Here is a 14,999-nt window from a genome sequence, read left to right as displayed (position 1 = left end):
CTCAACCTCAATGGGTAAGATAGCTTCAGCACCATAGACCAATGAATAAGGAGTTGCACCTGTAGGGGTTCGAATGCTAGTTCGATATGCCCATAGCGCTGGATTCAATTGAACATGCCAATCACGGCCAGCATCATTGACTGTCTTCTTTAGGATCCTCAATATGTTTTTATTGGATGCTTCGGCCTGACCATTGCCTTGTGGGTAATAGGGAGTGGAAAAGCGGTGTTGGATATGAAATTTCTCACAAAGTTCACGGACATCCTGATTTTTGAAAGGAAGACCATTATCTGTGACGATGGACATGGGTACACCATACCGGCAGATGATGTAGTTGAGGATGAATGAGGCGATCTGCTTGCCGGTGACTTGGGTAAGTGGAACAGCTTCGATCCACTTTGTGAAATATTCGGTAGCGGTAATAATGAATTTATGGCCATTGGATGAAGATGGATGAATCTTACCCACAAGGTCAAGGCCCCATTGACAAAAAGGCCATGGTGTTGTGATTGGTTGAAGTTCCTGTGCTGGTGCATGTATCAGGTCACCGTGAACTTGACATTTCTTGCATTTCCTGACAAAGTAGTAGGAATCCTTTTCCATAGATGGCCAATAGTATCCAGCTCGCATGATCTTCTTGGCTAGTGATGGACCACTTGAGTGAGTCCCGCAAATTCCTTCATGTACCTCTTCCAAAACCTTTGTTATCTCATCCTGTTCCAAACATCGAAGGAGAGTACCATCAAGACTACGTCGGTATAGGGTTTCGGAAATAATGGTATATCGAGCAGTTTGGCGAATGAAGGTTTTTCGTTGGTTATTTGATTGGTTGTGAGGAAGGGTATGATTGCGAAGATAGGTGTAGAACTCACCGTACCATGGGGATTCGGAACCAACAAGGTGACATATCATCTCAGATTTAGGGATATCATAAGCGGGGATCCAAAGTTGTTCTACCAAGAACTCGTAGCGTGTTGAATTCTGTGGAAGATCTAGTAGAGATGCGATGGTAGCCATGGCGTCAGCAGCTCGATTCTGATCTCTTGGTATCTGCTCAAAAGTGATAGTAGTAAATGATGTATTTAGAGTGTCCACCATTTGCTTGTATGGCATGAGTTTATCATCTTTGGTCTGATATTCATCAGTTGCTTGTTGAATGACTAGTTGGGAATCGCCATATACTTGCAGTTCTTGTAATTTCCATTGTATGGCTAATCTGAGTCCCGTGATCAAGGCCTCATACTCTGCTATGTTGTTTGTGCATGGAAATGTGAGCCTGTAAGACTTCGGGATGCTATCACCTTGAGGTGTGATAAATAGAATGCCTGCCCCCGAGCCATGCCTAGTGTATGACCCATCAAAATATAGTTTCCATGGTTGTGCTGTGGTGATCATGAATATCTCTTCATCTGGAAAATTGGAAGTAAGAGGATGATTACCTATGAGTGCTGCATCGGCCAACTGATCTGCAATAACCTGACCTTTGATAGCTTTACGGTCTACATACTCAATGTCAAATTCACTTAGAATCATTACCCATTTGGCCAAGCGACCTGTCAATGCTGCTTTGCTGAGTAAGTACTTGAGTGGATCAATCTTTGCGATGAGTTGTACCTTGTGTGTCAACAGATAGTGTCACAATTTAGTGGCTGCCAAGATTACTGCTAGGCAAGCTCACTCAATAGGTGTGTAATTGAGTTCATAGCCAACCAGTGTGCGAGAGATGTAGTAAACAGCACACTCTTTGCCTTCTGCATTATGTTGTGCTAGTAGTACACCCAACGCTGTACTTGTCGCTGAGATATAAAGTAACAACTGTCTACTTGGATCTGGTGGCATCAACAATGGTGGATTCACGAGATAGTCTTTAAGCGTCTGAAATGCTTGTTGGCATCTGGCATCCCACTGAAAGTGGATGTTCTTGTGTAGCAAGTGTGTGAATGGGTGACACTTATCAGCCAATTGTGCAATGAATCTGCGGATGGATTGAAGCCATCCTTGTAGTGTTCTTAGCTGACTGATATTCTTTGGAGGTGGCATGTCCATTATTGCGTTAACCTTTGTTGGATCGACCTCAATGCCTTTTCTTGAGACAATGTATCCTAGAAGCTTCCCGGAGGTTACTCCAAAGACACATTTCTTTGGGTTGAGTCGAACATGATATTGTTCCAGTCTATCAAAGATTTGATCTAAGATGTGGAGATGTCCTTCTCTAGTAAGTGATTTTGCTAGTAAGTCATCCACATAATCTTCCATCATAGTATGCATCATGTCATGGAAGATGGTGGTCATTGCTCTTTGATAGGTCGCTCCTGCATTCTTTAGACCAAAAGGCATTACATTCCAGCAGTATATGCCCCATGGACATGTGAAGGCTGTCTTATGTTGATCTTCGGGTGAGATCTTTATCTGATTGTATCCTGAAAAGCCATCCATGAGTGAAAGCATGGCATGTCCTGTTGTCAGATCCACTATGATGTCGATATTTGGTAGGGGGAAGTCATCCTTAGGACAGGCCTTATTCAGGTCTCTGAAGTCTGTACAAATGCGGATGCCCCCTTTTGGTTTGCCAACAGGCACAATATTGGAGATCCATTCTGCATAATCAATTAGTCTAATGAAACCAACATCCAGGAGTTTCTTGAGTTCTGTTTTGACTAGCACAGCAATCTGAGGATGCATTTTACGAAGCTTCTGCTACGGTGAGGTGATGCATGACTAAATCAGGATCAAGCCCAGGCATGTCTGCATATGACCATGCGAAGTTGATCTGACGCTTCTGGAAGAATTCTATGAATTGAGGCTGTTCCTCTGTAGTGAGAAGAGATGCTAGATGTATGATATGAGGGTTTTCAGGAGTCCCCACATTGTATTCTTTGGTTTCCTCGATAAGAATCGTTGATCGTTCCTGTTGTGTGCTTGTAGGGAGAATGTCAAACCCTTCATCCTCAGGCGCCTCAGAGAGGTTTTCACCGTTGGATACGCTCTTTCTTTTTACTGTTGCCGGATCAAATAGTGCCAGTGTGTGGTTTTCACTAGAAGATCCATGTTTTATTGTTATATTTTTGCAGCTGAAGGGTTTGGCATCCGCCCCGAAGTATGCTACGCTATTAAGTTGAATGGCGAATCCAGCTTTGTGATCCCCACTTGGTAGATTATCCCTTAATTCCAAAAAGTCAATGATAGCCTCATCGTTCTGGAAGAGGTCAAGACATGGGGGATTTGGTTGGTTCCATTCAATGAGTTCAGGGTGGATAATGAGCATTACTTCATCGATTAAGTTAAGTGCGGGAGATGTATCAGTGAGGGTTAAGACAGTGTGGTGAAGGTCGTTGATGGTACTCTCCCTGTCAGAATCAGGCATAGGATGAGACGTAGGGTCTGTGGAAGATGTTTCCAGCTCAGGTACCCAAGTGGTCTTTATCTGTGCTTCTCCGTAAACAGGAATGTCTTTGCATGGCGGAGGTGGTGATGTGTCTTCCTCATCTGAAGTGTTAAGCTGTACAGAATCAAATTCCCACTCATGTGAGTCGGTCTCTGAATCACTCTCCAGCATCTGATTGCTATACCATACTGGGATGTCTTTAGAGTTAAACACGGCAGGTGTGATTGGTTTATGTATCTTTGTAGTGATCGGTGCTACAGGAAGTTTGATGGGGATAAAAGAATCTGGCACAGGAAGTATCGGCAGTGTTGACTCAGTGGCTTCTGCAGGAACTGCTGGTACCATAGATGCTGCTGCGGATTCTGATACAGTTGTTGCTGCTAATGGTACTATGGATGTAATGGTTGTTGTGAATGGGATTACTGGTTTGATTGGTGGGATGATTGGTATTGTAGATGGTGGAGTTGTGAGCCTCGATGGGGCAGTGGGGATAGTGCTTGATGGTGCTTTGATTATGAAAGGTGTCCTCTTTGCAGTAGGTGGGCAAAATGGTTTGCTGGGTTTTCCTTTGAATCTGAGTTTAGGAAGGACCTCTTTTTCAAAACCGAGGCCCGTATTACCTTTGGGCTTGAATTCTGGTAGCAGAGGTTCGTGTCGTCCTTGTTTGCAGTATCCCAAAGCACTCTGACCATCATATCCCATTCTTTGCATAATGAGGAGGCCTTTGCCATATTGTTTCGTAGGAAGTGTAACTTGTGGTTTGTCAGTGGTGATGGGATCTTTATAGATCCATTCCGCTAGGTCCTCATCTTGTGTCTCTTCCTTTTGACTCTTTCCAAGGATGAAAGGCATTAAGGCACATGCAGGCGTGATTAGTGGTTGCTGGAGTAACTGCTGTGGTTTACCATGTGTTCTAGGAGAAGTGGGCATTTGTCCCACACAAAAGAGCTGACTCAAGTTGTATTCTCCAGGACCTTCCTCTGCTACTTTCATCTTAAGCTTTTCTTGCTTGAGTATAGGAGTGTTCGAACTGGCAAGAGAGGCGGGACTTACATATGATGTGGAGGAAATGGCTTCCCTATTATTAGGAACAGTAATCTCTGGTTGATGGCTGATATTATGGCAAAATGCAAAGGGATTTGCATCGCCCAGGATTGTGATCTCTGTACCGTTATGTGGGAACTTGATACATTGATGGTAGGTAGATGGAACAGCTTGCATGGCATGTATCCAAGGTCTCCCTAATAATAGATTATATGACAGAGGAAGGTCCAGAACTTGACAAATTATGTGCTTTACCACAGGGCCCACTCAGATTGGTAGTACCACAGCTCCTTTGGATGAACGCTCTGCATCATCATAGGCCTTGATGGTGATCTTCTTGCGAGGATCCACTGATTCTATTGCATATCCCAATGCTGTGACCAACTGTAGTGTGCAAATGTTTAGGCCTGCTCCATTATCGATCAAGACTCGCTTGATCCTGTGTTGGTTGATAAAGCCTTCAATGTGGAGTGAGGCGTTATGAGGTTGTTGGAATGAAGAGTTGTCACTTTCAGAAAAAGTGAGACAAGGTGATGACTTTAGATTTCCAACCATGGCTTGAAATTGGTCCGTGTTCAGGTTTGCAGGGACTGACGCCTCTTGGAGTGCTTGATCCAAGATTGTTTTATGAGATGGCGATAGGCGCAATAGCTCTAAAATGGATATAAGCGCAGGCGTTTTGTCTAATTGTTCCACAAGATTGTACTGCTTTGGGATGGAGGTGGTGCCTTGTGGAGCTACCTTTATGGTGACCTTGCCACGACGTGTAACAACATTGCAATTTGAGGTGGGATTTTTGAAGGTTATGGTTGCAATTTGTTCACTGGCATCATACAGTTGATTTACAGTATAATTATACGCAGCCTGCGTATAATCAGTGGTATCAGTGCCTCGCCTAGAAGTGGAAGGACCCCTTTGATCTTGTGATGGAAGTGGATTCTTGAACATCTGATGATCATTATTGGTTGTTTTTGGGTCATGTCCTTCAATTTCAATTTCTCCTCGATCAATAAGATCCTGAATGAGATCTTTCAATCGGTGACAATTACTTGTCTTGTGTCCTCTTCCTTGATGGAATTCACAGTGTTCAGTATCTCTCCACCATGCTGGTTTGACTTGAGGCTCATAGTTTGATAGCTTAGGTAGAGTGACCAAATTTTGAGAGAGGAGTTGTCGCAACACTGTTTCAATGGGTTCCCCTAAGGGAGTGTATGTTCGTTTTTGTTTTTGCTAACGAGGTCTTGGTTCATCATGAGACGTGATGCGACCTTGATTGGAAGGAAGATTTGTGTTATTCTGAGGTGGAGGATTTTGTCCTGCAAACCGAACCACAGGTTGTGCATTTTGGATAGTTCGAGCATCCACAACCCCATTGTTGACGATATTCTTATTCTTGTTCCAGAAGTTTGGTTTATCACTATTGAAGGGCGGGCGAGGACCATCTTTTGGTTCATTAAGGATTTTGATGAGTCCTTTCTTGATGAGTGCCCTTTCACATTTTAAACCCTTGGTGATCATATCGTTAAAAGAGTCTGTGTCTTTGACATCCAAGTGAAATTCCATTTCTTCGTTTAAGTTGGAAATGAAAATTTCCACTAGTTCTCGTTCAGGTAACTGAAGAGAACGTCTGCTAGACATTTGGCGCCATCATTGCAGGAATACTGAGAATAGTTCACCTGGTTTTTGTTTGGTATTGCATAGATCAGCCATGGTGATGTCACGTTCAATGTTATAAGAGTAATGAGATAGGAACTTCTGGATGAGTTCCTCAAATGTTCTAATGCCACCTGGTAGTCGGGAAAACCATGATGTGGTTGTTCCTCCCAAGCTTTGGGGAAAAAGGCGCATTAGGTAGGTGTCTTCATATGCCACTTCAAGACAAGCGGAATGAAATTCTCGGACATGATCACGGGGATCCCCCTTTCCTCTATATTTTTCAAATTTGGGTGTTTTGAACCCACGTGGAAAGGGTGGCATATAAAGATTCCTATCAAAAGGATAGGGACAGATGTCGTTAAGTGAGAATTGATTGGTCTTAACACCACTATGAAGTTGTTGGGCGAGATTCTCAACTTGTTGCCGCAACATCTCTATTTCATTAGGAGGAGGAGGTGGTGGGTTACCTCGAGGGATGTTATATCTGATGGGATCTCTACGCCTTTCTTCCTCATGGTGACTTTGTCTTTCTGATGCTTGTCTTAATTGGGCAAGATCAAAGTCTGAGGGGAGTTTGGCTCCTTCTTGAGCGAGTTTTAAGAAGTGAGCATCTGCGTTGCTCCTTAGTATTTCATCAAATAATCTGTTAAAATGAGGATTATGCTGAACCCTTTCGATTGTTGAAGGAGTGGGTGTACCTGGGTTTTCATCATTCCCATTTCCTCCAAGTGCTTCTTGAAATTCATTGAGGTTGTCCTCTTCTTCCTCAATTTCTATTTCTCGTTGCCTTGATCGTGATCGGGTTTGAGCCATTTTGTTTGCAAGTTTGTTTTGAAGTTGATTGAAGATGATGATGAGTGGTGATGAAATGAAAGATTGATGGTTGGTGGATTGTGTTGTATGTGGATCTCTAGCACTCTAAGGTAGATGTAACCGAAATTCTTTCTTTGAATTGCTTGTTTGTTTTTGAGGAGTTTGGATGTGATAAGGTGTAGAGAAATCTGAGATGTGTTACAGATTTTGACTACCTAGCAATGAGAAGATTCACTCATGAACTAGTTTTAACCTGCATAGATGTGTCTCTTAGGATGAGCTTATCCTAGATGTAGAAACAATCTAAAAAGTGATGTGATGTGTTTGATTCCAAGCAATATCTAAAAAGAGAATTTGGGACAAGAACCTCTTAATGTTTTGAGAGTTTTGGGATGGATTGATGATGAAATGATGATGGATGAGAAAGATGATGGATGAAAGTGTTTTCAACTTCAATAAAAACTTTGTGTTACAAATGGGACAAACTCTCTCTCTTCCCTTTCAGGCGTTGGTGGCACTTCTCGAGCTGTGTTGTAGGTGATACAGATGTTTGGGAAGAAGTTGGGATTAATCTTTCCTCCTTGATTTTTGTGATAACTCAGAGCTCTATATTGCATAAAAGCTCTGTGGTTCAATGATTCTGAATCAAACTCGTTTGTTTTACCTTGAAGGTATAGACGCATGGGATGTAGAAAAGACTCTATGTGAGACAAAAATTTGTCTATTGATATAGAAGAATTTCCTCTTTTTGCTTAAAGCCTTTTGAGCTCAATGGTCTCCTTTTCAAGTTGATATTCTGATGACAATTCTTCTTTCGCAAGATGTGAAGAATGGTCATAAAAGTTGTGACTCTGTGTTGTTTGCACTTTGTTTTTAGTATTTTTGGTTGTGTTTTGACAGATGTTTGGTTGGATGAATACTTTGGTTTTGGGATTGATTTTATGATTTTTCTTTGACAAGAAAACAAAGCAAGCACACAAACACAAAATTGTAGCCTCAAAGGCACAAATGAGTATGGGTCTAGATCAACCCAATCCTTGGACTTGTTTTTGACCCTTCCTTTAGATTTATTTTAAGGTGTATTTCCAAAGCCTGAAGTCGGCTCAATTTGCACTAGGTCTGTAAAACGAACACACTTCAAACACTTTTTATCCCTATGGTCAAATGGCTAGTTGTGATAAATTTAGCCCACATCTTGATATTTCTTTGACTTTGGTACTACATACCTTATGAATCCCGTCGTGGCAGGTAAGGATGTGATATACTAAGTCTTGCACGAGCATAACAAATAGATGATCCCTATGATGGGGAGTCACCACTTTTATTAAGCCACAAGTGACCTTTCAAAAAGCTATGTTTCTACTCAAGGAAATATGTATGGTGAGTATCTTGGGAGCAAAACCATCTATGCTCTTGCACTAAATTATACCTCAAATATCCTCAATCAATAGAATAGGTGGGCTACTACTTAAAGGTGTTTAGTCATGTTCGATGTTTTTGGACATAAGTTCATTCTGTAGTGACTCACTTAAGAGCCTTGTAACTGGTGGTGGGGCCCATTTGTCCTTTCGGCCAGTTACACTATAGGAACAGCTATACCCAAGGCTACAGCTTTCGCTCTCACCTGATTTCTATAGCGGCTCGAAGGATTTACCGCTCGAGGTCGTTCCCAAGAGTATCGATCCCTTGGTAGGCCTCTCTTAAAAAATAAAATTTTGAGTGTTACTAACACTTTTCTCTTGCACCTAGGACCACGAGAGCCAAGGGAGAGGATAGTGTGTGTTAGAAGTAGGTCCACTCGACTGACTTTTGTGCACAAGCGTGCCAAACACGAAATTCACTTGTTTTTTTTAATCCATCATGGCAATATGATCTAACTATTTGGAGATGTTGCTCCAACAGTCATGGTGTTCTTTTTAACTTCAAAGCAATATGTTTTGTAATCTAGAAGTTGAAAGTCCTGGTCAACTTAATGAAAAACACGTTTGCATGAAGGAAAATTTGTTTTGCAAAAAATCAAAAACAAGTGAATTGTTCTTTTTACTTGCCCAAAATTTGAAGTCTGGATTGTAAATTCTTTAGTTTGATACAAGAAAATGGAATTGTTGATTTTAGGCACAAAATAAAATGAGGCCTAACTAGAAAACAATGAAAAACTCTTTTTTGTGTTTTTAAGTTCTTTTTAAGCACTAAATGAAAATTTTTGTGATTTTTGTTGTGTTGTTTAACCTGCACAAAGAAAAGAAACAAGTTAATAAAATCAATGCTCAAAGAGGGGGGCTTCCACAAGCCTAAATTCTGATTTTTGGGTTACAAGTCCATTTGGGCGACACTCTGTCGCAACAGCGCTATTCTGTGTTTTTACAGAAGTGTTGATTAATACAACAGCGCTAGTCTGCGTGAGCAGAAGCGCTAATTTAAACAGTAGCGTTGAAAGAAAAGAAAATCCCGAGAAGACAAAAGCGCTAGAATTATGTCAATAGCGCTGAAACGGTGACAATAGCGCTGGAATGTTATCAATAGCACTGAAACATTTTCAATAGCGCTATCTTAGGGTCAATAGCGCTAAAAGAAAGTTTGCAATAGCGCTAAAACGCGTTCAATAGCGCCGAAGCGCGACCTGTGTGACAATTTCAACAAGCAAAATGTTAATTTCAAAAAAAAATGATCAGAAGGTTGCGTATTCGATTCACGTCGGGTTCACCAAATGATGCCCTCCTAAATGGCACAAGGTTTAGTCTAAGATCAAAGAACACAAAAACATACAAGACGTTAGAGTTAATCAATGCCCTCCTAAATGGCTCCTCCTTCAGGTTTGAGCGCATGTGGTTTAGACACCCATATTTTCAGGCTTTATTGAGACAATGGTGGGTATCTGCCCCTATATGTAGTTGAATGAAGATGTTCCATTTTTTTAAGAAACTTCATGTTGAAATGTGGTGACTGATCAGCAAAGTAATGTACACTCAGCACGTATCCTTGTCGGGGTCTGGGGCCGAGCCGAGCCCCGGGTGGGGGTTTGGGGGCGGCAACCCCCAAAGCGGGCGAAGCCCACTGCGGGGGTTTGGGGGCGGTAGCCCCCAAAGTGGGCGAAGCCCGCTGTGGGGGTTTGGGGGCGGTAGCCCCCGAGAAAAAAAAATTTGCCATTTTTTGTTGATGAAAACCAATATTGTAATAAAACCCTAAAAAGGCCGACTTTGTTTGTTGCCCTAAAAATGCATGTTATAAGCGGCTGGGATGCTTAAAGCATTGTAATGTTGATGTACTTTTTTTGCTGGATAATAAGAAAGATTGGACTGCTGTGTATGGTGGACGTAACCCATTTTGGGTGAACCACGTTAAATCTTTGTGTTATCTGTGTCCTATTTTATTTCTTTATCTTTTGTATTTAAATATGCATATTGATGCCCTCCTAAATGGCACAAGGTTTAGTCTAAGATCAAAGAACACAAAAACATACAAGACGTTAGAGTTAATCAATCAAAAACCAAACACATGAAGGCATTCCAATAGAGATACTAAAAACACATGCTAATGAATCTAACTAAAGAAGTAAGACAATGAGATATCTCCAACTATCTCTTAACATGATATTAGCTCCTTTCTCCCTTGTTCCTCTCCTCTCCAAGTTCCAAAATAGTGTAGCTCTCAGCAGCTTTTTGCACTATGGATGCTTATGGAGGATTGAGATTTGTAGTATAGCTCCAAATATGAAATGAAAAGCTATTTTTATGCTAAAAAGATGTATTTTAACCAAAAACACAAGATTTAGTTATGCTATGCTAAAATGCTCTCTAAAATGGCTATAGTCTAAATGCTTACAAGTTTTCAGGATCTGGATTATGAAGGAATGGGCTCTATTTATAGGAAAAATGGAGCAATGGATGGCCAGGATTGAAAGGTTTAATCAAGGGTCAAGCTTGAAAGTTGGGGATCCATGTGCACAATTGGCACCAATAAAATAGTGACAAGTGTCAACACAGGATTGGGTTGAAAGAAGAGGTTGGAGGCATTAAAAGCCTGAGAGGACCTCATGGTTATCTAAAGGCTAAGGGTCAAGTCTAAATTAGGATTACCCACTGAATTAGGAATTAATCCAAGGATAAACCTTTGTGCAAATGATTAAGAGATAATCATGGTCAAAGCATTAAAGGCTTGATGAGACCCTTGGGTTGGGTAGAGGTTGAGTCAAAACAAATGTTTTAACCATGTAGGAGGGTTTGGGTTAACCATTAATGGTTATTGGAGACTTTGGGGAATTAAGTGGTTTGAAAGTTGGAAGCCTTTAATGGTTTTCAAAGACTTTGAGGAATTAAGTGGTTGAAAGTTGGAAGCCTTTAATGGTTATCAAAGACTTTGGGGTCTTTGAGAAGTGACTCCATTTTGCTTAGGAATGTGACAATATTTAGGGGATGGATTAGGCTAATTAGGAAGGGGTTAGAAGAATCTAGAAGGTGATTAGATTTTGCAAGTGGATTTGGTGGGTGAGGGAAAATAGGATTTTATTAAAATAAAAATTCATTTATTTCAAAATGTGTGCAAGTTGCATTTGTAGGAAAATGCAAGTGGGGGGGGGTTTTAAAATGATTTAAATAAATGATAATTTATTTAAAAGAGGAAAAGGGGGATTTAATTAAATAAATTGATTTTATTTATTTAATTGATTTGTATTTGGTTTAATGAATTAATTAAAATAAATTGAATAATTTATTTAATTAATAGAAGAATGTTTGGGGATGAATTAATTAAATATTAATTTAATTAATTGATGGTTAGTGGATTTTTAATCAAATAAATACGAAATATTCATTTAATTAAAATGGACAGATTTATGTGACTACACATATAATTGTTAGTTCACATTTGCTTCGGATCTGCTTGAAACCCTAACAATTGGTATCAGAGTGAGGTTTTCTATAAATTGGTAGGACTTTTAGATTTGAGTGGGAGCAATGGAGGATTCCAAATTCAAGGTCGAAAAGTTTAATGGCCAGAATTATCAGTTATGGAAAATGCAAATGGAGGATTACCTGTATCAAAAGGATTTGTGGCGGCCATTAGAAGGAAAGGCAAAGAAAGTGACCACAATGTCAAATGAAGAATGGGACATTTTAGATAGAAAGGCACTGGGATCCATTCGATTGTGCCTTGCACCATCTATAGATTTCAATATAATAGAAGCAAAAATGGCTGTAGATTTGATGGCGACATTGGCTAAGTTGTATGAGAAACACTCGGCTTCAAATAAGGTATTTCTTATTGTTGGATTTTGCCAAGATCAAGAAGTCATTGAAATGTACAAGATAGAGACATAATATGGGACAAAAATAAACTGTATTCTCATCAATAGAAAATGATCAACCACTTGTTGTTACATACAATGTAGATGAGCCTGCTTATATAGGCAAGGCTAGGGATATGTATGAGCACACAAATATGACATGTGGCTCAATAAGAAACAAGGGTAGGTAGGAAATATGTGTGGGTAGGTAGGAGAAATAATATAATATTCCACATGAGGTGGATCACCCACCGAAGGTGGAATTATCACTCCACAATAAGTGGATATGATAGTGTAATAACAAAATCAACACCATAAGAGGTGGAATTTCTCCTACACACACTATCCCAATGTGACACAAACACCCAAGTGTCTCATATCCAAACTACTATGAAATGCATTATCCTAAGTAAACTTAAGTAAGTGTAATAATATCCATGATGAATAATTATTTACACCAACACCCCCCCTTAAGTGCAACTTAGGGGAATGCACTTAAGTCTACAATGCAACTAAGCAATGCAAGATGGGTCCCGGCTACGAGGCCATGTTAGGTACCCATGCACAAATGCAAATGCATGCAAACCAATGCAATGAAATCTCTCACAAAGTGGGGAAAGAGAGAAAAACCCAATGGGAAAAAACCCTCCCCCAAAAGAGAGATGAAAGCTATACAAGAGAACTCTCAAAGAAGTATGTGAGGAACAAAACCCCATGTGAGGAAAAAGTCCCCTCCATATGAGAGAAGAAGAGAAGTCAAACTGTGATCATCCCTCAATGAAGAATCTGCACCAATGATAGAAGCTCGATGTATGAAGAAACTGCTCCACGAATGTCGAACAACATTCCTCCCCTTAGGAAGAAAAAAAATCAAAGGTGTATCCATGAAGTCTCCCCAATCATGAAGGGAAGATGTATGAAGAAAACTCATGATGAAGGGAATCTCTGAAAACTGCTCAAGTGTCCCCATGTCGATGCTAAAAGATACCCCTTCCAAAGATGGTAAACTGTGCCATACTGCTGAAAAAGGAACTCCAACATCTAGTGGAGATGGATGTAGAACAATATCCAAAGACTCATGTGTCTCCTCAAAGAATAAAGAGACCTCCTCCAATTGCTGTACATAAGTATCCACAATCATGTCAACCTCGAAAGAATGATCATGTAGAGAATGAACAAGAGGGTCAAAGTGTGCCCTCGCAACAATCGAAGAAGGATCATCTTCATCAAAGAGAAGATGTATGTCATCAATGATGTCTCCCAAATCTGCAATGTAGGATTCCACAAACAAACCTGCAATATCTGTCATGTAATCATCCCATGAATCTGAAGCTGGAAGACAAGGTATATCCTGCTGCACTGAATCACATGAAGGCAAAACTGTCGCACTATCTGCATCATCAGGTGCAATAGGTGATGTGATAGCAATATGAGAAGATGAAATACAAGACTCAAGAACGGGGTTACATGTGAGAATCCCCAAATTCAAGTGTCCAAAGTTCTCCTCAAAATCTGAATCATCACAATAAGTGTGATCATCATGTGTAGAATCATCAAATGTGAAATCATCATCATCAACAAAATCTGAAAAGGAGTATAACCGAGATGCATGATCAACCACCCCAGTTGCAATGATAGCTCTAGTCTCCATGTCTCTAATAAAAACTGAGTCAGGTGTGAACTCCACAACTCTCTTAGTTGCGCCATGTGTGATTTGATAGATAGAAAGGAGATTGTTTGTCAAGTGGGGTACACACAACACATCATTGAAGGAGTTATCCCCAATGTCAATAGATCCTTTCCCAATCACATCCATGTATGTATGATTGCCCATCAAAATCTGAGGCATGGTGCAAGGCTCAAATGTAGAGAACATAGACTGTGAAGATGCCATATGATGAGAAGCCCCTGAATCTAGAAGCCATCTCTCTGAAGTATGATTTGTTGTAGCACATAGAGCTTTTCCTTTTCTTGTTCCAAAAGAGTGAGTTTTTCCACTTGTAGAAGCCATGAATGCTTGCCCTTTTCCTTTTGAATGTGAGGAAGTGGAAGTTGATGAATCATCCTTCTTGTAGACTTTAGGCAAATCAATGTTATGCTTTTTGATGATATGTGTGAGCTCATCAATCTTCTTAGTATGGCAACGATGTTCCTCATGACCAATCTTTTTACAATAAGCACAAGTAGGTCTCTCTTTCTTTGGTGAATTATCTCTCTTGGAAGAGGATGAATCTCCTTGTTGTGGAGAAGATTGTGCTTTTTCTTTAGGTTTTGATTGCCATTTCTTCTTGTTTGAGTTGTCCTTTCCTTGATTTCCTTTGTTTCCTTGATTTGCCACTAATGCTTGAGACTTAGAAGAAGCCTTAAGAATGCCCATGCTTATCAACTTAGTTTGTTCCATCATCAACATTTCATTGAAAGCATCAAATGTAGGCATTTTGTAGCTTGAACCCATTGTCATCCTATGAGTTTGGAAACTAGAAACAAATGCTGCATATTCTTGTGGAAGCTTGCCTATCAAGTTGAATATCAATTGAGTATCCTTCTTATCAATGCCACAATCTTTGAGTTGTGCCCTCAACTCATTTGCCTTAGTGACATAATCTTGTATAGTATCAAAGTTCTTGGGATCTAACATGGTGAGATCACTATCAATTTGATATCCCCTAATCGCATCAACTTGACCATACAAGTCTTGAAACTTTTGCCAAGCATCCTTGATTAGAGTACATTTCTCAATATGAAAAATGAGATCCTTTGATACATACTTTCTTAAGGTACCAATTGCCATGATATTTTTAGTGAGCCAATCTAAGTGAC

The sequence above is a fragment of the Cryptomeria japonica genome, chromosome 1 (assembly GCF_030272615.1).
Source record: "Cryptomeria japonica chromosome 1, Sugi_1.0, whole genome shotgun sequence".
Taxonomy (NCBI): Eukaryota; Viridiplantae; Streptophyta; class Pinopsida; order Cupressales; family Cupressaceae; genus Cryptomeria; species Cryptomeria japonica.
The sequence above is the reverse complement of the archived record's forward strand: the minus strand, read 5'-3'. Positions refer to the sequence as shown.